The sequence below is a fragment of the Camponotus vicinus genome, unplaced genomic scaffold (assembly GCF_025532165.1).
Source record: "Camponotus vicinus isolate PSW18456_S1 unplaced genomic scaffold, iyCamVici1.0 SCAF_14, whole genome shotgun sequence".
In the NCBI taxonomy this organism is placed as follows: domain Eukaryota; kingdom Metazoa; phylum Arthropoda; class Insecta; order Hymenoptera; family Formicidae; genus Camponotus; species Camponotus vicinus.
In genome coordinates, this window is record NW_028141950.1 from 7,087,096 (window position 1) to 7,109,764 (window position 22,669).

The following is a 22,669-nucleotide window of genomic DNA, read 5'->3' on the forward strand; positions in this document are numbered from 1 at the left end:
ATTTTTGCCTAATTAAAGTGTATATATTGACCTAATTATTTGCCGGTGTATTCTTCTAAAATGTATTCATAAGTTTTTATAGTTGATTTGGCTAAGTCTTGCATCATATTTAAGTTATAATGCTTTTATTCTAAAAAATGTGCTTGGGGACAAAAGTAACACGACACTCTGTGGACGAAAGTAACATGTTTCAATGCTTAAAGTATAAGCATGGTCCCATAATAACTGTACCAAAGGCGATTCTTATTACGTATGCCATAATTGTGATTCGGAATAGATACCAATCTCTTTTGTATAAGTAGTTATCATACAATTTTTACACTATTATTTAGAATTAAACTATTATTTAGACTTAAAAAAGTACAAAACTGGTGTGATATTAAATATAATTATTTTATGATATTACTTATAATTATTTTGCTTAACGAAGATTATTTCTTTAAAGTTTTTTAAAGATGATAAAAATAAATATTTATTTTATTTTTTATTTTAATATAATATAATACACACACAAATTTATAATAAAAGTTATCTTGCTTAATAAAATATTATAATAAAAGTTGCCTTAAATTGAAGAAAGTCATATTTATTTTATTTTCCCGAAAATAAGAACTGTTACTTTTATCCCCAGACTATGTTACTTTCGTCCCAGGCCACCAGGACAAAAGTAACAATCAACGTACTTGCGAAAAGCTATAATAGTTCTTTAAATATTTATCATTTGAGATTGAAAATAGATACAATAATAGAACAATAAATGGAGTTTTTTAACATATAATCTTTTTTGTTATATCTCTAACGATAATTAATTAGTGACCTATAATACAAAAAATGTTACTTTTGTCCCCGGTCTCCCCTACTAGTCTTTTATACACATTTTATGACGAAAAATTGAATGCAAGTTAGTTAAGTTTGGTGTCGCCACATAACGTCAAAGCGAAGAAACATATTTAAGAAAAAATACTGATTAGTTGGATCATGCTCGTCAGTTGACGCTTAGTTTTAATGATGAATGTTTCTACATTAATTCTGAAAAACTGGGTGATGACGTCTTCGAGTTATAAAGTAACATTTAATGTTTAACAATTTAAATTTTCCAGAGTAATAAAGAAACTGATCGTTGATTTTCAATAAGTGACTCTCGTAATCAATCACTGATAGAACATCACAAATTACTCATTTAACATCAATTACTAATGCTAATCAATACTTTTTCTTAAGGATATATACGGATAATTTCTGATATACGAGATAATTTTACGTAGTTTTATACATAAGTTTTATTTAATTCACGATTTTAGATGCAATATGACGCAGGATGATTTTTTTTATTTCTATTACATAAATATTTTCCTTATCTTCGTTATGTGTGTTAAAAATATTGGGAATTTTCTTTCTCTTTCTCACAGTCGCAAAATGTGAGACGATTCTGAAGGATATAAATATTTGTAAAGGATGCTGATAAAGAATAATAACGATCGATTTTCGCAGAAGCTGAAAACGTATTGAAAAAACAGGGAAGTATATATTTTAGATAAAATTATATATATTTATACATGGTTTATATATTTGAACAATTTTCTCCTCAGTGATTTCATGTAACTACTATTGAGAAAATACATAGATAAGTCGATAAGCGTACATGTAATAAATCGCACAAATATCGATCTAAGAATTATATACATCATTTAACTAATCAATTATATCGCTTAACATCTTTTCGTACTCATATTATATATATATATATATATATATATATATATATATATATCTAAGAAAAATAAATAGAGAATAATAAAGATATATACAAAGATATATGTTAAGTTAAATCTACAGTAGTCGAGCAAGTTGAAACATGATAATCGAAGCTTGGAATTATATTTCGATCGCGAAATTATGTACTCACGTAATTAAACTGCTCGCAATCACCACCCTATGTCATAGACATTATATCAGATCTTTCCGGCGATGCTTTGGTCGCAGATATGTTTCAAAAGAAATTTCACAAAATCGCTCTGGAGAAATTCACCGTGGAAAAACAATTGCATCACCATCTGCAGTTGAAAATCTTTCAATCATAATGTAATTTCTAATTCTTCTTTATTGAAGTTTTAACAATAATTTTAAGAATAAATTAATTAATTGTTATCCAAATGTTTTAACAAATTACGCTAGTTTATAAAAGCTTCGAGAGTTGCTTCCATTTTAATTTTAAATCATTGAAGAATATCTTGTTAAAATTGGAATCATAAATTCAATATATACGGCATAAACAAATAGGATATGAAGCATGAAAACAGACGTAAGTTTTTGAATGTTTAGAATTAATTTTTTCGGAAATTTGTAAAAAGGGATCTATTGCATTTCTCATTTATATTTCATTGTGGAACAAATCTTCTTTTTCTATTTTGCAAGAAATTTCTTTCATTCTATCGATAGAACAAAAATTGACAAATAATACATTAAGCCAATAATATATAAAAAACATAAGCAGTGTAAACAATAAGCATATGATATAGTACAAGTATTAATATGAATCGAATTTTAGATTTAAATAGCTAATCAAAAATATCGATTTCGTTACTACTAACGTTATATAACTTACATTTTTTTATATGCCGTATTTATTTCTAATGTTGTTAACATTATTTTTTCTTCTTTAGATAATAGTTTACAAACTTTATTTGTAACAAAAAAAAATAAAATGTACTCTATTTTTTATGTTGTTTTTCAATTTCTTCAGGTATACATGATAATAAATTATATACAAGGTGTATCTGAAATGATGCACTAAACTTTAGGAACGTATTCTAGAGGTCAAAATAAGACTTTTTTTTTCTTATGAACATGGGTCCGCAAATGAACCCCCCTCCGAGCTAAAATTCGAAAATGTGTGAAATTGACCAAACACCCGCAACGCAAATTTATTTATCTCTCAAGAGAGGGTGATAGGTAACGTCAAAACCTTTTTTTTCTTTTCTGAAATACAGCCAATTTTTAATTTTTTCCCCAAACTTTAGGGGCCTCTAGCTCGGAGGGGGGTTCATTTGCGGACCTATGTTCATAGGAAAAAAAGTCCTCTAGAATATGCTCCTAAAGTTTAGTGCATCATTTCAGATACACCCTGTATATAAGATATATATATATATATATATATATATATATATATATATATATATCTTATATATATATATATATATCTGATATATATATATATATATATATATATATATATATATATCAGATAGGTTGAAAAGCTCTGGAGCTAAAATTGTTATTAACTATTTTGGTCTCCATAGAATTGCCATTGCAAAATCATAATTATAATTCAGGAACTTGACAAAGTAACGTAAACCAAGTTTTCTATCCCGACAAAAACAGTACGTGAAATCCACGTTATTACCACGTAGACTAATATCGTTGAATCCACGTGGATATTCGAGTGGATAATCCGCTCAAAAACGGTACTAGAATCTACGTGGAATCTATGTGAAAATTTCATGAACTTTCGAGACATATTACTTTTTTCATTTTTCATAAGTGAATATCTTGGACATTTATAAAAGTATATAAATACACTCAGCCATAAGAATAATTTTATTTTTATTTATATTTTATTTTTAATATACGCAATAAATAAGCTATCTCCCATTTATCCGTTTAATTTCAAATAATCTGTTCCATATACTGGATCCCAACAAGCGATCCACATTATTAAACAAATTATTTTAAATTAAATCAGTTTATTAAATTAAACTGACTAAAGTACCGTCTACAATGAAAATAATATCGGTGGAGTGGACGGTGGAGTAAAGCGTAAGACTAGGAGTAATGCGAAATGGAAAAAAACCATTCGCTTACGCCTTACTCCACTGTCCACTCCACCAATATTACTTCCATCGTAGACGGTCCTTAAAAGAAAAAATAAACTTCGGACCGCGTGTTAGTATCAGTTCTTTATATACACTTTATTACGAAAAGTTGAATACGAGTTAGCTAATTTGATGCAGCGCCGCAAAGCGAGGAAGCATATTCTATATACATATGTACTATTACATATTTAGAAACATACAGAGATAATCATTTTTTTAGCAAACTTTTTTATCTTTCTGAAAGATTTCAGAAATATTGCAAATACAATATTATATAAAATATAAATATTATAATATTATAATATAATTATAAAAAACATGATGCAGGTATATTTCTGAAATATTTCAGATACAAAATTACAATTGAAAAATTTTAATAAAATATCTTTTAACATTACAATATTACCGAGTCGTTGAATGATTAATCATAATTTCAATAGAAATATCCACATGAAATCTACATTGATATTTCGAGAATAAAGTACCTCGATGTAATAATGAAAAAAGAAAGTTGTATCCACGTAGATAATTCGTGGATAAATCTGCATTCATGTAAGCCACGTAAAATACGTGGATTCGACGAGGATGTGACGTAACTGTTTTTGTCGGGATATATGTGTTTTTTCTTGAGATGCATTTATGAGATTGCGGTATTCGTATAAATTTCACGAAAAGTGAAACATTTTTAGTGGTTTGAGACATCGACTCTATCATTATCTAACAAAATATCAAAGTGTTTATTATTATTTTTTACATGAAAATGAATACAAGAATATCAATTTCATTAATAAATGAATCGTGCTTTATTTTTAAGGATATTTGTATTTTTTTTGTTTCAAGAGTACGTAATCCTTTATTGCGAAAATAAAGAAATAAAAATAAAAAAATAATAACAATAAAATAAAAATAAAAAAATATTTCTTATAAAATGAAAATGTTTGGTACCTTTATACCGTTGTGCGTAACATTTATATTTGCTGAGAAAATGATATTATAACAAAAATAACAATTTACGAAGGAGCATAATAAAAATAGGGAATACAACAAGTTTTAAGTTGTCAATGGAATACGTTTAATATATTGTATGCTGACGATATGTATCGTGAAACTGCTGACAAACTGTTACTGTACAAAAATATTTAACAGCATTGCCACAATTTTCATCTATGAATAATAAATTATTGCTCGTCCAAATGTAATTGTCGATCAATCATGAATAATTTAATGTCCCCCTTTAAGTTAAAAATACAGAAAAAGGTGAAATAGGAAGACAAAATACTTAACATTAAAATGTTGGTTTTTTTATTATGCACATTCGTATTTCATGTCAAATATTACCAATAAATTCGTTGAGTAAAGGCTGATCCTCCCAGTAGAACACTTTGTTAGAGAAAATAAAAAATTGCAGAAAATTAATTGTAAAAGTCGTGAGCGGTTCTAAGTAAATCTACCATTTTTCTTTTCATACTTAAGCGGTAAAAAATGTAAAGAAAAATTAAGTAACGCGGTTTTACCAGTAATCGAGATATCAGAATCATGCATACGCATATAATATAATTGATCTATAAGGAATCTCAAGTAATTAAAATTTCGCGATATGATAAATAGGCTTGCGCAATAAACCGGTATAACAAATATATACTTGAATATCGCGTATCGGGCCATGAATCGATTCCATAAAATAAATAACAACTTTATTCCATACGACGAAGGTGATAAATATCAAGCAGACCGTTATTATATAAAGAAATAGACATATGACATTCTTCCATAATAAACTTGATAAAGGATAACGGGCCCTTGCGTAACTCGTACATTATTTGCTTCCATAATGACTAGAAGTGATTTAGAAACAAGTTTGCAAGATTAATTCTTGTCCAATGCTCATAACATGCGCATTAGAACTTTTCGATTTTCACAATCCAAATAAAGAAAATTTTTTTGAACAGCAACGAACGTTCGCCTTTTATTATTGTAATTTGAGTCATATAATAAACTAATAAAAAAAAGGAGGAAGTGTAGTTTCTTCCCTATGTTCCAACTATCGCGCTGTGGCACTTATGTGCCATTTTCGATTTAATTTTTGATTCATATTTTTATTTTTGGAAATGTCTTGCTCGTATGATTAATAATACAATATTTTTTAATATCTTTTAATATCATTTTCTCATTCTTCTTTTTCAGCTGCTAAAAAATAGTCGTAAATGACGATGCATTCTAATTTGATAGTACGCAGCGTGTTAAAAGCAGTTAGTATCTATGTTGCGCAGTAGTATCCATAACGCTTTCGTGTGTACCGCTTAATTTTCAACGATATATATCTCGATACTCGGAAAAACTCTCGAATTATCCGTTTCCTTTCACTGCTTATTGAATCATTCATTAATAAAATGAAATTGATCGGGTTCATGTATTTGCTGTCGTTTTGTAATCATCTTAGTGCGGCCCCGATAAATGTGATCTCTGAGATAAGTATGCTCATTAGGAGAATAATATGGACTAATTGGAACCAGTCGAACATCGAATTCAATCCTGATGCCATTCTCGACACGGTAAATGAAAGTTTTCATTCACAGAAACGAGGATTAAAATCTTTAACGTTTCGATTAATTTCTTCAATGTTGTTGAAAGTGATAAAAAATAATCTGATGTTTCTTGCCGCGTTCTCTTATTCAAAACGAAAATCGCATAGCTGCGCAAAATTATTTATTATACTCTTTAAAGATACATAGGATAGTATTTTTATATATTTTTGTCGCTTTTAAAGAGTTGATTTAATATTTAATTATTAATACTGCTCAATTAACATTAAATTTCTTTTCTATCTTTATTTTAAAATGTAAAATAACGTGAAATATGTATGTCTGCATGGCTATGCCTATGAAAATAAATATATTACGCATTTTTCGTTGCTCAAATTTATTTCAAGTTCAGATCAGTTTTTCCTCTTTCTTACACAGTCTTTTTTCAGCCGGAGATGATAAGAAAAGCGGGTTATCCCGCGGAAGCTCACGTTATAATGACGGAGGATGGCTATCTCTTGACGTTACATCGTATCCCAGGTGGCAACGATTCTTTACCCGTGCTGCTGCAGCATGGTTTTTTATGCAGCTCCGCTGACTGGGTTGTTCTTGGCAAAGGCAAAGCATTGGGTATGATCGTCAATCAATTTTTAAATTCAAATATGTATCACAAAACCGTTATCATATCACTAATTTCGTTTCTATCGTAAAAATGCCAAAAGTTTGAAAGTTCGTATTATACACAGGGTGTTAGAAAAGTCTGGAAACGGTCAAATATCTCGAAAACGAAACGTTTCTAAGAAAAATGTTTCGAACCAAAGTTGTAGGATTTCAAAAGATCTATTTACCGGCGCTATGAGTTTAATCTTGGGTGGCGTTGCCAAGGTCAGAGCAAGGTCACCTAGAATTTTTTGAATGGGACCCCCTATTTTTTATTACTTATTCTTGTAGCTCATCTCGAGAGCTTTCCAAAACACTATAATAAAGTATTTCTTCATTGAGTATTTTTTGAGTTATGAGGCTTGAAATAATTTCTTAATTTTATATAAACCATAAAATATCTAATAAAATATTCTATCTAATAAAGTATTAAAACATTTTTCGATTATCTTACCTTAATACTTTTATGTAGAAAATAATGAGAGTAATCAATTAGTGTAAAGAAAAACATAGTTGTTTTTAAGAAAAAATATGTAATTTGCAATTAACAATTCCATATTTTTTCTTAAAAACAACTGTATGTTTTCTTTACACCAATTGATTTAGGTTAGATAATCGAAAAATGAATATTTTACTAGATATTTTATGGTTTATATAAAATTAAGAAATTATTTCAAGCCTCATAACTCGAAAAGTACTCAATGAAGAAATACTTTATTATAGTGTTTTGGAAAGCTATCGAGATAAGCTACAAGAATAAGTAATAAAAAATAGGAGGTCCCATTCAAAAAATTCTAGGTGACCTTGCTCTGACCTTGGCGACGCCACCCAAGGTTAAACTCATAGCACCAGTAAATAGATCTTTTGAAATCCTACAACTTTGGTTGGAAACATTTTTCTCAGAAACGTTTCGTTTGCGAGATATTTGACCGTTTCCAGACTTTTATAACACCCTGTATATACAGGGTGTCCGATTCCTGAGTGACCAAACAAAAAGTAGTAGTAGATTGGGTCAAACTGAGAAGAAAAGTCCTCTACCATTTTGCAAAATTCGCAATAATTATTAAAAAATAAGCAAAAATGTCTCGGTACATGGGAAGCGGTAAACCGCTTGTAGTGTGTGATTATTAAGTGATCAAACGAAAAGTGGTGATAGATTGGGTCAAACTGAAAAGAAAAGTCCTTTACCATATTGCAAAAATCGCAATAATTATTAAGTTGTAGGCAAAAATGTCTCAGAGTATAAGAAGCGGTAGACAGATCGCTTCTCATGCGCTGAGACATTTTTGCCTATGACTTAATAATAATTGCGAATTTTGCAAAATGGTAGAGGACTTGTCTTTCCAGTTTGACCCAATCAACCACCACTTTTCGTTTGATCACTCATTAATCGAACACTGCGAGCGATCTACCGCTTCTCATGCGCCGAAACATTTTTGCTTATTTCTTAATAATTATTGCGAATTTTGCAAAATAGTAGAGAACTTTTCATCTCAATTCGATCCAATCTACCACTAGTTTTTGTTTGGTCACTCAGGAATCGGACACCCTGTATAATATGATACATGAAAATGTAAGTAATATGATAAATGCACATACAATATTTTTTTATTTCAGCTTACTTATTAGCGGATCAGGGATACGATGTTTGGTTGGGCAATTTTCGAGGTAATACATACTCGAAGGCGCATATTTCCCTATCTCCTTTGAATTCGACATTTTGGAATTTCAGGTATAAAATAATATAAAATAAAATACTAGTATAAAACAGGAGTAATGGTATTATAAAAATAAAATAATAATAATTTTTGCAATAATTGTTTAATTTAACGCAAGGAATAGTTTAACTTATTATATATATATATATATATATATATATATATATATATATATATATTTAATTATTTATATTTTCGAAAATGCATTGTTTTCAAGATATATCACCTCTTATTTTATAGCCAATACATTTGCTATTTTTCTTGAGTTTTGATTTAAGTCATTCTTTGTGCAAAATTTTAATTTCTGCTTTTACAGAATATCTTATATATCATATACATATGTATGTAATATATTTATTTTCTCTATACATGTATGTGTGATCGTGTACATATTTATATATTTTATGACATATCGAATGAATTTTTCATTAGCTTTCACGAAATGGGCATCTATGATTTCCCCGCAATGATTACATTTATCACGAATATGAGATCCCAACCATTACACACATATATTGGTCATTCTATGGGCACAACTAGTTTTTTCATAATGGCGTCAGAGCGTCCAAAAGTCGCTCAAATGGTGCAAATGATGATCAGTCTCGCGCCAGGAGTCTTTATAAACCACATGAAGAGTCCGATACGATACCTGACCTCATTTATGAATGAGATAGAGGTAAAGTAATATAATGATGATACTGTTGAAAGATATATAATGTATTATCACGTAATAATAGTTTAAATAATATCAAAAAATAAAGCACATTTTTATACTTTTGTCAGATAAAGTTTGTAAAGTGTTATCTGAATTAGAAAAAATAATGTTAACGGCATTGGAAGTAAATGTTATGGCACTTAAAAAAGAAATCAATATAATGTTAGTAATAATTAAACTGACATTTTCTGATTAGCTACTTAAATCTAATAATCGATTCATATAAATACTAGACTGTGATTGATTGATGCTCATTTACAGCTTATGTTTTTTTATACGTTTTTGACTTAATGTACTATTTTTCAATTCTTATTCTACCAATAGAATGACAACAAATTCCTGGCAAAATAAAAAAAAAAGTATTAAAATCATCAGAAATTTTGTAAAAAAAGAATCTATTGCATTTCACAATTATATTTTGTCTTACAATATATAATAAATTAGAAATGCAATAGATTCTTTTCTTACAAAATTTTCGAAAATTTTAATTCTAAACTTTACAAATTTACATCTTTTTTCATGTTTGTTTACTATACATATTCAATTTTTGGTTTCAATTTTAGAAGAAGATACCTTCGACGAGTTAAAATTAAAATATCTCTTGAAGCTTTTATTAAGATTAACTTAAGTTGTTAAAAAAATTTGTTAAAAATTTATTAATTCATTTTCAAAATCGTTAAAACTCTCGAACAAAGAAGAATTACAATTAAATTACATAACGATTAAATGATTTTCAATTACAGATAGTGATGCGATTGTTCTTCCACGATGAACTCTTCCAAAGCGACTTTATGAGATTTCTTTTGAAAAACATCTGCGACCAGAATATTAATCTCGGAGAGATCTGCTTCAATTTCATGTTTATGATCTGGGGTGATGATCGCGAACAGTTTAACAATGTAAGTAATAATATAAGTATGTAAGTAACAATAATTTGCTGTTGAACTACTACTCCGATCGAATCTATGAATATCGTATTCCGTGATGATTTCACGATCACTTCAGGTGGAACTTTATATATATATCATTATTGTTTTGTTATTTATTGTTAGACTCTACTGCCTGTCATCTTGAATCATTTCCCAACCAGCGCCTCGGCTAAAACGCTACTGCATTACGGCCAAATAATTGTATCGGACAAGTTTCGCAAATACGATTACGGTCGCGTGAAAAATCTGTCGATCTACAATTCTATGGACCCACCAAATTACAATTTATCGAATATCACAGTACCAATCGCGTTGTTTTACGGGAATAATGACTGGATAGTCCAGACAGAGGTAAGCAATGGAAAAGTAGGTATTTATTTAAATAATGGAAATGTATATAGTAAGGAATCACTTGTATATAAATCGAATTTTAAATTACTTAATTGGAAAGGTAATTGAAAAGAAATCGCATACGATAACTCACAAAAATATTTCTTCAAGGATGTGAAAAGATTGTACCATTTACTGCCCAATGTAGTGGACATGTATGAAGTGCCGTGGTCTAAATTCAATCACCTGGATTTTATGTGGGCTAAAGATGCGTCAAAACTCGTATACGACAGGATTCTCAAGATTATGAGAAGAGAAAATCCAAACAACGTTACATCAGTAAAATAATATTGTCAACAATTAAAATTAAAGATAAATGTTACACGCTAGATCTTCAGTAATATTGATGATTGTAATCGTTCATTTAATGAAACGTAAACTTATAATATCTTAGTATTATTTATAATATCCAAAAATGTTTATTAAGCGTTTAAAGATTCGGGAGCAACATTGTTTTTAAAACTTGCAGGTGAAGCAACTAATTTAAAAACATCTAATTTCCAGTTATTTTTCATCTGTCTTGTCTTATATATGATTATTAGACCTATGTTATGGTTTTTTTAGATGTTCAATATTATATTCATTCTGGTGTTTGTATCATTTGATTTTATTTTTGCGATTACAGTGTACATATTTTCCGAATTATACGATACATAATACTTCAGTAATTTTTTTTTATGTACTTTCTAACCGTTTGTAATAAAAATAATTATAATTAATCTTCCTGTTTTTTTTTTAATTTGCAATAAACAATACAATATTATATATATATAAATTTATATATTATATATATTATATTGTAACGTATTTGCTGTTAGTTTTATTGTTTTATATTGCAATTTCGGTAATTTACTTTCTACAATATACATTTTCCGAAATACATTATGATTGTATGGCTATTAAGACGATAATATTTTTTCTTTCTTTACTTTGTAATTAATACAAGAAAATCGCGAATAAAATAAAGATTTGTCGTAACAATAAGTGATATAATAAGTGACCAACTATTACACGCACATTTGTATTTATCACTTTTACTTTTATACTAATTTTCTTCGATAATACGTCGCAAAATTCTTACATCGTTCATTTTTTAAATTTTTTATTAAAAACAAAAAGAGAATAACGGTCCGTAAGACAACAATCAAATTTTATAAAAAAGAAAAGGCTAAGGACCGTAGCGTAGGATGTTATTACGTAATAAAATTCAGAACATAGATCTAAGACGGGTACTTTATATATTCTTAATTAATTGATAATAAAGAAAGAAGAACATTGTCCGTCAAAAGAGTAATACAATGCAATAAAAGTTGACAGACGTACGTTTCGATCCAAATGCGGATCTTTTTCATTGTCTTAATAACGGATAACATGATCAAAACGCAAACGTTACAAAGGCGCGCGCAGTATAAAATAATCAGGAGGTCAACACAATCAAATTAAAACGGTCGACAGTCTAATGTAGCGCAGAAATAATAAAGGAATAATAACGGTCGAACAAACAAAACAACGCTTGTACAATAAAATAAATAAAGATAAGTAAAAAATACATATATATGCATGGCGATGTAATATTCAAACGAATAGCGCAACGCTCACCTCGATACGCGCCTTTGTAACGTTTGCGTTTTGATCATGTTATCCGTATTAAGACATTGAAAAAGATCCGCATTGGATCGAAACGTATGTCTGTCAACTTTTATTGCATTGTATTACTCTTTTGACGGACAATGTTCTTCTTTCTTTATTATCAATTAATTAAGAATATATAATTAATTAATTAATATATAATCAATTAATTAAGAATATATATATTAATATATATATTAATATATATTAAGAATATATATATTAATTAATATATAAAGTACCCGTCTCAGATCTATGTTCTGAATTTTATTACGTAATAACATCCTTTTTTTTTTTTTTTTTTTTAAGACAGGAAATGCTTTGCGCACTTAGCAATCAGACCCGAGGGAGGTCTGATTGCCGTCGTGGGGGACTCCCGGTTCGTCCCAACCCACGTGGGTTGGGCCGGTTTACCACCCAGTACTGACCCGAAATGTCAGCACCGGACCCTAAAACCTGTCTATAGCCCCTGGCCATTAATAGGGATTTACGTCCACCGGGAACTGCTCGCGCATAACATCCAGTGGACAACCCTATAGCCTGGTCCGTGAGGACCCTTCCCGAAGGGAGTTGCCCCCCTTGCATACGTCCCTAACTCAAAGAGTCTGTAGGGAGAACGGCCGAGCTATTAGCCATTCTCCCCTCGTCCCCAGGGAGACGTGCAATGCGAGTGGGAGCCCTCACTCCCACCCGCTGCTCCCCGGAACGGAAGGCACCCAGCACCTTCCCACACATAACGCCGAAGCACAGAAACCACGAGGAAACAATAAGGAAACGAGCAACGACAAACCCACCCGAGGGTGGGGAGCACATTTACACGTATTAAACGTAACACCTAACATAGGGCACAGATAATCACGCCAACATACGGTAAAGGTACCAACACCAGACTATGGACAGAGGGCGTATCCGAACCAAACGATTCCGGATCTCTCCGGAGAGCATGGCCGCAGCCCCCATAGCTACATTAGACGTCACCAGACAAACTCCATTCAAGGGGACGACGACATGGGCTCCGTAGAGCCCTGCGAGTCAGGAAGGGGCCCGACAGCGTCCTCGGACGCAGCTCGAACCCCGTCCCGACTGCCCTCACCCAATTCCGCCGAACTTCCAGGGGTCGACCCTCCATCCGGTCTACCCGGCACCTGACGTCTCCGCTCAGAGGCGTCCTCCCGATCGCCCGTGTTCTTCCTAGGAGGAACGAATGGGCGAGCACAAAGCTTTGAGCCTGCTCTGTGGTTCGCAGGCCTGCCTTTGTCAGCGCACGGCACACAGTGCGGAGGCGCCGTACAGCCAGAGGCGCTGTGGCCCTCCCTGCCACAACGGTAGCAGCAGTTGCTACGATCCGACGTCGATCCGCACCTCGCTGATGTATGGCCGAAGGCCAAACAATGGAAACACTGGAGGGGGCGGCGACCCAACGGGATAACCGAAAGGGCCACCCAACCCATCCTCAGCTCACCAGCCCGAACGAGACTCCGCGCCACATGATCGGGACAACGGAGCCACATCGTTCCCACGCCAGATCCCAAAGGGAGCCTAATGGGACCCGCACGAAGGTCCTCCAGCTTGCATCCTCCAGCAGACACCACAGCCGAAAGAATTTCCTCCCGCGAGAAGAAACTCATGAGACCACGAATTCGCACCTCACCTCTACGAATGGGACGACCCACTCGAACCTCCCCAACCGCAGAGAAGGTCTGCGAAAGGGAATCAGCCAAAGCCTTCGCCCTCTCGTCTGCCCGCTTCCCAGTTACGGACAGCAAAAGGCTTCCGGTAGCACCACGACGCATGTGTAGCTGCTCGATGCCCAGAGCAGACAAACTCACCTTAGACCTAGCCTCGGCCAGAACCGAGGCATAAGTTCTGTCCTCTCCTCCCTTTTTCTTGTCAATGGTGAGCGACACCACCGACGTCGAGGGGGGGGCAGGAACCACCAAGTTACGCCCATCCCGGGCAGCAGCTCTCCCACTTGCCCTTTTAAGCCGGCGCTTTCTTCGGGATCCACCTGAAACACCAACCGCCCCCGAACCCGAAGCATCCGCCGAAACCCCCGCGGCAGCGGGGGCGGCGGAGCCCCCGGAAACAGGAGCAGCCACGCGCTCAACAGCGCGATCATCCACGACCGATGGAAGGGGGATAGACTGAGTGGCCCCTCTCGAAAGAGAAGCCCCAGCACCCTCCTCAGGAGGCGACCGTAAGGTAGCCAAGACGATAGAAGCGATGTCTCCTCTCAGAGCTGCAAGTCGCCCATCCAAAAGGGACGATACCTCGGCTAACGAGACAGGTCGATCCCCCGCCCCAGCGACGGCAGGATCACCCGCAACAGCAGTCGACGGAGACCCCCCGGGCGAAACCGCACGAGGTCTCTTCCTCCCTGGCTTCTCGAACATGGAGGCCTCTATAGTGGGGAGCGCCGCACGAAGGGCGGCCAAATCCCCAGAAACACGCTCAAGCTCTTGCTCGAGGGAGGATATGCGGCCCCTTAGCCCCTGGTTTTCACTCCGAAGAGCTTCCACCTGGGGATCCGCAGCCGCACCCACCCTCGCAGCGAACTCCTCAGCGATGCCCCCAAGTTTCATTGAGGACACGAGAAGCTCCCTGGAGAGGACCTCGTCCATCCCAGAGGCTCCCGCAACTCTCTCAACTTGGGAGCAGAATGTCCCAGCCAGCTTCCTGAGTTCCAGCGAAGTGATCCCCTTTAGGCTGGCTGAAAAAACTCCACGGGGAGGAAGATTCTTCCTCCCGACCGCAGTTAAGATTGGGCCCGATGCAGGGTCCAAAATCCGCTCGATGTCCTCCAAGAGGAGCTCCTCCCGCTTGGCCGCATTGAGGCGTTCTTTAGCCTCGGCGAGACCTATATAATCGCCAGTCGTGGCGGGACGTCCACGCGTCTCCTTCTTCCCGGAGGAAGAAGGATCTTGGGGCTTACCTCTTTTGGGATATTGTTTTCTCCCAGTAAGCAGGCGTTTGTCCTTCGGGGTCCATTCCGGCGACACACGCTCCACGACCTCCGGAGAACTCGGCGAGGAGACAGTCATGAAGGAGGGATCCCTCTCCTCCTCCTCCCCGTCTCCACTGTCTCCGCGAACTACTTCGGGGGTGCGAGGACGCTCGATTGAGTCCTTCCTCGCCACATCATTACCACTCACGAGCTCGGAAAGTCTCGAGTGCTCCCTGTTCACGACCACGCTATATCGCGGACACCCGCGATCATAACTGGTCGGTTCGTCCTTAATAAGCGACACATAGTCCAAAAGTCCTGCGATCCCACACGCATCCGCACATGGCGTACGCAATAGCGCGTAGATCCAGCACACCCGGCAGTTTTCACCACAGCCCAAAGCGGTAGTCCATTCCTCTGGATTCCCCGCCGGCAAAAATCCAGATGGCCCGTCGTATGATGACGACGAGAGGGTGACCGGGACAGTACCACCCTCCCGCCGGCCACTGGTATCCGAACCCAGGGAGTTCTTCTCCTTTGTTACGTCTTCCATGTTCTGTAACAAAGAAATGGTTTTCTGTCGGGGTTTTCCTTCCCTTAGGAGGAGACCTTACCCGGCTAACGAAGCCTCCACTCCGGGTGTTACATGGTGTTTTCCTTCACCAAGCTCGGGTACCTCGGGTTCGCAAATGCCCGTACACCATAGAGACAAGCTCTATGATGCCCCTGAGGGAACGTAATAACATCCTACGCTACGGTCCTTAGCCTTTTCTTTTTTATAAAATTTTTATTGAAACACTATAGATCGATGCTATGAAATTGATCGTGTACATATATGTATTTAATGACATTTTGCGGTCATTCCGATTCAGCGCTGGGAAATGTTATTACACTCGAATCAAGTGCAAGAGAATACCTTGAATTAATTAAATTTGATCGAAAAACATTAAAATCTCTATGTAATTCTCGAAACGGTAAGTATGTCTTTATAACTCATTGAAATGAGAACTAAAATTTTTATTTCTCTTAGTTTTCTTTAAATGCTATCAAGAAATGCTTGAAAACGATTGCCGCTTTTTAATTCAAATCTGAAATTTAGGCGAAAAGTTAATTGAATTTATATAATTCCTAAAGCGATTCTTTTTTGCGATTTATCATACATATGCATATGGATCTACCTTTGTATATTGACCTTTGTATATTATGACAGAAGTTACTCGAATCATTTGAATTTGCTGTTGGAAAAATTGTTCAAATATAATCGAGTAAATGTATATATAATTTTATAAAGAATATATACATATATATATTCTATATAAAATGTACATATATATTTGATTTTGGCAGAAGTTTTCGAAAATTGCAATAAAACAGATAGAAAGCGAGATAAGAATTAGCAACAAATTTTTCGGACAGCAGATAAAAGTTGAATCCAAGGGTTAAAAATAATTTAGTCCTCATTTATACGCGTTTTTTACTTTATGCTGTAAATTTAGCAATTTATCTTGTATACATAAGCGATAACATTTAAATTTAAATATGACATGTTGCCAGTAACAGGGGAGGGCAATGTATTTTGAGTTGGAAACTCCTTTCCTGCTTTCGAAACAAATGTTGTTTTCCTGAAAGCCAGGATAAAAGTATGCAAAATATTATCCCCATCAACGTAGCAACCATGAATAATAGTAACAATCGAACATGTATCGAATTAATTTGCTTGATATTCGGGAGCAAGAAGATCCATTTTGTATTTATATGTGACGGGACTACTTTTTCTATCACGGCAATTTTCTCGTAAGAATCTCTATTTAGAAGAAGTACCGAACGGGACGACTCCTCTCTACAAAATCGAATCGACAAACGCTTTCCACTCTGACTCAGGATATATTTCTCGCTTGGATCACAATAAATCTTTATTTTATAATTTAATTTTACGTTAATTTTACATTTATTTTATAATTTAATTTTACGCATTTTATTATCCTCCTGCCTTTTCATTTGGCCATCCTATATGTACACATATTGCGGACAAGGATAACTGCTTACACATAAATTAATATTTTTTGCGAAATATCTTTGTGCTTATATGATTAATAATACAATAATATCTTTTTCTTATTCTTTTTTTCTAGCTGATAAAAAATAATCATAATAAAATGATGATTCATCTAATATGATGGTACGCAGCATAAAAAGCAGTTAGTCGCGCAGTAGTACCTATATCGCTTTCGCGTGTTCTGCTTCATTTTCAACGACATATATCTCGATACTCCGAAAAACTTCTGAAATTATCCGTTTTCTTTCACTGTTTATTGAATCATTCATTGAAATGAAATTGATCGGGCTCATGTATTTGCTGTCGTTTTGTAGTCATCTTAGTGCGGCCCCGATAAATGGGACCGATGAGATAAGTATGCTCATTGAGAAAATAATATGGACTAATTGGAATCAGTCGAACATCGAATTCAATCCTGATTCCACTCTCGACACGGTAATGAATGTTTTCATTCATAGAAACGAGGATCAAAATCTTTAATGTTTCGATTAATTTCTTTAATGTTGTTGAAAGTGATAAAAAGTAATCTGCTGTTACTGTCCGCGGTCTCTTATTCAGAACGAAAATCGCATAATTCCGCAAAATTATACTATATCATAGTCTTTAAATATACATAGAATAGTATTTTTATATATTTTTGTTGCTTTTGGAGAGTTGATTAAATATTTAATTATTAATACTGCTCAATTAACATTAAATTTCTTTTATTTTTTTCTTTTGAAATGTAACATAATGTGAAATATGTATGTTTGCATGCCTATGCCTATAAAAATAAATATATTATGCATTTCTCGTTGCTCAAATTTATTTCAAGTTCAGATCAGTTTTTCCTCTTTCTTACACAGTCTTTTTTCAGCCGGAGATGATAAGAAAGGCGGGTTATCCCGCAGAAGCTCACGTTGTAATGACAGAGGACGGCTATCTCTTGACGTTACATCGTATCCCAGGTGGTAACAATTCTTTACCCGTGCTGCTACAGCACGGTCTTTTAGTCAGCTCCGCTGACTGGGTTATTCTTGGCAAAGGCAAAGCATTGGGTATGATCGTCAATCAATTTTTAAATTTAAACATGTATATTACAAAACCGTTATCATATCATTAATTTTGTTTCTATCGTAAAAATGCCAAAAAATTTGAAAGTTTGTATTATATATATATATATATATATATATATATATATATATATATAATATAATATAATACATGAAAATGTAAGTAATATGATAAATACACATATTAAATTATAAATATATATTTTTTTTATTTCAGCTTACTTATTAGCGGATCAGGGATACGATGTTTGGTTGGGAAATTTTCGAGGTAATACATACTCGAAGGCGCATACTTCCCTATCTCTTTCAAATTGGAAATTTTGGAATTTCAGGTATAAAATAATATAAAATAAAATACTAATGTAAAAAGGAGTAATAGTATTATAAAAATAAAATGATAATAATTTTTACAATATTTGTTTTAATTTGACGTAATGCGCAAGCATTTGTTTAACTTATATATATTTACTTACGTTTTCGAAAATGCATTGTTTTCAAGATATCTCACCTCTTATTAAGCCTTATAATACAATGCATTTGCTATTTTCCTTGATTCTTAGTTTAAATCATTGTTTGTGCAAAATTCTAATTTCTGCTTTTACAGTACATACTTTATATATTATTTACTACATATGTATGTAATATATTTATTTTCTCTGTATATGTGTATGTGTGATCGTGTACATATTTATATATTTTATGGCATATCGAATGAATTTTTCATTAGCTTTAACGAACTGGGCCTCTATGATTTACCCGCGATGATTACATTTATCACGAAGATGAGATCAAAACTATTGCACACATATATTGGTCATTCTATGGGCACAACTAGTTTTTTTGTAATGGCATCAGAGCGTCCGATAATCGCTGAAAAGGTGCAAAAGATGATCGCTCTCGCGCCAGCAGTTTTTACACACCACATGAAGAGTCCGGTACGATATCTGAGCCCATTTATAAGTGGGATTGAGGTAAAGTAATATAATGGTGATACTGTTAAAAGATATATAAGTTATTATCACGTAATAACAATTTAAATAGTGTGAAAAAATAAAGCACATTTTTATACTTTTTTTTTACAGATAAAATTTGTAAACTGTTTTCTGAAGAAGGAAAAAATAATGTTAACGGCGTTAGAAGTAAACGTTATGGCACATAAAAAAATATAAGCAATATAATATTCGTAATAATCAAACTAACATTGCTGATTAGCTACTTAAATCTAATAATCGATTCATATAAATACTAGACTGTGATTGATCGATGTACTCATTTATTGCTTATGTTTTTTTAGACGTTATTAATTTAATGTACCATTTTTCAATTCTTATTCTATCAATCAGAATGAAACAAATTCCTGGTAAAATAGAAAAAAAGAAGATATGTCTTATGTAATGAAATATAAATTAGAAGTGCAATAGATTCTTTTTTTACAAAATTTTCAAAGATTTTAATTCTAAACGTTTAAAAATTTAAATCTTTTTTCCATGTTTGTTTATACCGTACAAATTCAATTTTTGGTTTCAATTTTAAGAAGATATCTTCGACGAGTTAAAATTGAAATAACTCTTGAAATAACGCTTTCATTAAGATTAACTTTTAATTTGTTAAAATTTATTAATTCATTTTCAAAATCGTTAAAACTCTCGAACAAAGAAGAATTACAAGTAAATTACTTCACGATTAAGAGATTTTCAATTGCAGATACCGATGCGATTGCTCTTCCACGGTGAATTCTTCCAAAGCGACATTGTGAGATTTCTTGCGAAAAATATGTGCAATGATAACATCATCGCAAAGATCATCTATTCCAATTTGCTGTTTACGATCGTAGGTGATGATCCCAAGCAGTTTAGCTATGTAAGTAATGATTTACAGCCGAAATACAACTCCGATCGAATTTTCGATTATCGCATCCCATCATTTCACGATCGCGCAATCACGCTTCAGATCGAACTTCGCGCATATATCATTATTGTTTTCTATTTATTGTTATAGTCTCTGCTGCCTGTCTTCTTGAGTCACTATCCGGCCGGCGCCTCGACTAAAACGATTCTGCATTTCGCTCAAGTATTTGCATCGGACAAGTTTCGCAAATACGATTACGGTCGCCTGAAAAATCTGTTGATCTATCATTCTACAGAACCACCGAATTATGATTTATCGAATATTACAGTACCAGTCGCGTTGTTTTACGCCGATAATGACTGGTTCATCAATACAAAGGTAAGCAATGGAAAAGTAGGTATTTATTTAAATAATGGAAATGTATATAGTATCACTTGATTGTATATAAATCGAATTTTAAATTATTTAATTGGAAAGGTAATTTAAAAGAAATCGCAAACGATAATTCACAAAAATATTTCTTCCAGGATGTGAAAAAATTGTACAATTTACTGCCCAATATAGTGGATATGTACAAAGTGCCATGGCGTAAATTCAATCACGTGGATTATATGTGGGCTAAAGATGCGCCAAAACTCGTATACAATAGGATTCTCAAGACCATGAAAGAAAATCCAAATAACGTTATATGAGTGGAATAATATTGTCAACAATCAAAATTAAAGATAAATGTTACACGTTAGATCTTCAGTAATATTGATGATTGTAATCGTTCATTCAATGAGACGTAAACTTATAATATCTTAGCATCATTTACAATATCCAAAAATGTTTATTAAGCGTTCAAAGATTCGGGAGCAAAATTGTATTTATAACTTATAGAACAACTAATTTAGAAACATCTAATTGCCAATTATTTTTCACGTCTTGTCTTATATATGATTATTAGACCTATGTTGTGGTTTTTTTAGATGTATAATATTATATTTATTCTGGTGTTTGAGTCATTTAATTTTATTTTTGCGATTACGTTGTACACATTTTCCGAATTATACGATACATAATACTTCAGCAATTTTCTTTATGTACTTTCTATCCGTTTGTAATCAAAATATTAATTAATTTTCTCCTTTTTTTTTAATCTGTAAACAATACAATATTATACTCAAATTTATATATTGTATATATTATATTGTAACGTACTTGCTGTTAGTTTTATTGTTCTATATTGCAATTTCGGCAATTTACCTTCTGCAATATGCATTTCCCGAAATACGTTATGATTGTATGGCTAATAAGACAATAATATTATTTCTTTCTTTCCTTCAGAGTTAATAAAAGAAAATGGTTCATAAAATAAAGATTTGTTGTAACATTAAATAATTAACTATTACGAGCAGTCGTATTTATCCCACTTTTACTTTTATACTTATTTTCTTCGATAATAAAGTCGCAAAATTCTTACATCGTTCATTTTTTAAATTTTTTATTGAATCACTCTATCGATCGATGCTATGAGATTGATCGGGATCGTACATATGTATTTAGTGTCATTTTGCGGTCATTCCGATTCAGCGCTGGCAAATGTTATTACACTCGAGCCAAGTGCAAGAGAATATTTTGAATTAACTGGATTTAATCGAAAAACATTAAAATCTCTATGTAATTCTCAAAACGATAAATGTATCTTTATAACTTATTGAAATGAGAACTAAAATTTTATTTTTTCTTAATTTTCAAAGCTGAAAAAATGCTTGAAAACGATTGTCGCTTTTTAATTCAAAACTGAAATTTAGTCGGAAAGTTAAATGAATTTATATAATCCTTAAAGCGATTTTCTTTTGCAATTTATCATACATATTCATATTGATCTACCTTTGTATAATTACGACGGCATATATATATATATATATATATATATATATATATATATATATATATATATTCTACATATATATTTGATTTTGACAGAAGTTTTCGAAAATTGCAATAAAACAGATAGAAAGCGAGAGAAGAACTAGCAGCAAATTCTTCGAACAGCAGATAAAAGTTGAATCCGTTAAAAATGGATTAAAAATAATTTAGTCGTTACATATACGCGTTTTTTACTTTATGCTGTAAATTTGGCAACTTATCTTGTATACATAAGCGGTAACATTTAAATTTTAATATGATATGTTGCTAGTAAACGGGGAGGGCAATTGATCAATCATTCAGTCCCTTTTATTTTGAGTTTCTTATTCTGAGGAAACTCCTTTCCTCGCTTCGAAATAAATGTTGTTTTCCCGAAAGTCAGGATAAAAGTATGCAAATTATTATCCCCATCAACGTAAC

The 22,669-nt window shown here is 33.2% G+C and overlaps 1 protein-coding gene and 1 pseudogene across 4 annotated transcripts in view; one reads left to right on the plus strand and one right to left on the minus strand.

The window, feature by feature from the left end:
• Positions 1-22,669, minus strand: part of LOC145965271 (lipase 3-like) — a 175,743-nt gene that overhangs the window by 8,034 nt on the left and 145,040 nt on the right. The gene's annotated exons all lie outside the window — the stretch shown is intronic.
• On the plus strand, positions 6,263-21,406 carry LOC145965273 (lipase 3-like; annotated as a pseudogene). The gene is made up of 11 exons (XR_014436661.1): positions 6,263-6,424; positions 6,844-7,021; positions 9,300-9,448; positions 10,231-10,386; positions 18,292-18,472; positions 18,705-18,821; positions 19,200-19,458; positions 19,570-19,626; positions 20,192-20,347; positions 20,486-20,713; positions 20,863-21,406. The product of XR_014436661.1 is annotated as a lipase 3-like (transcript).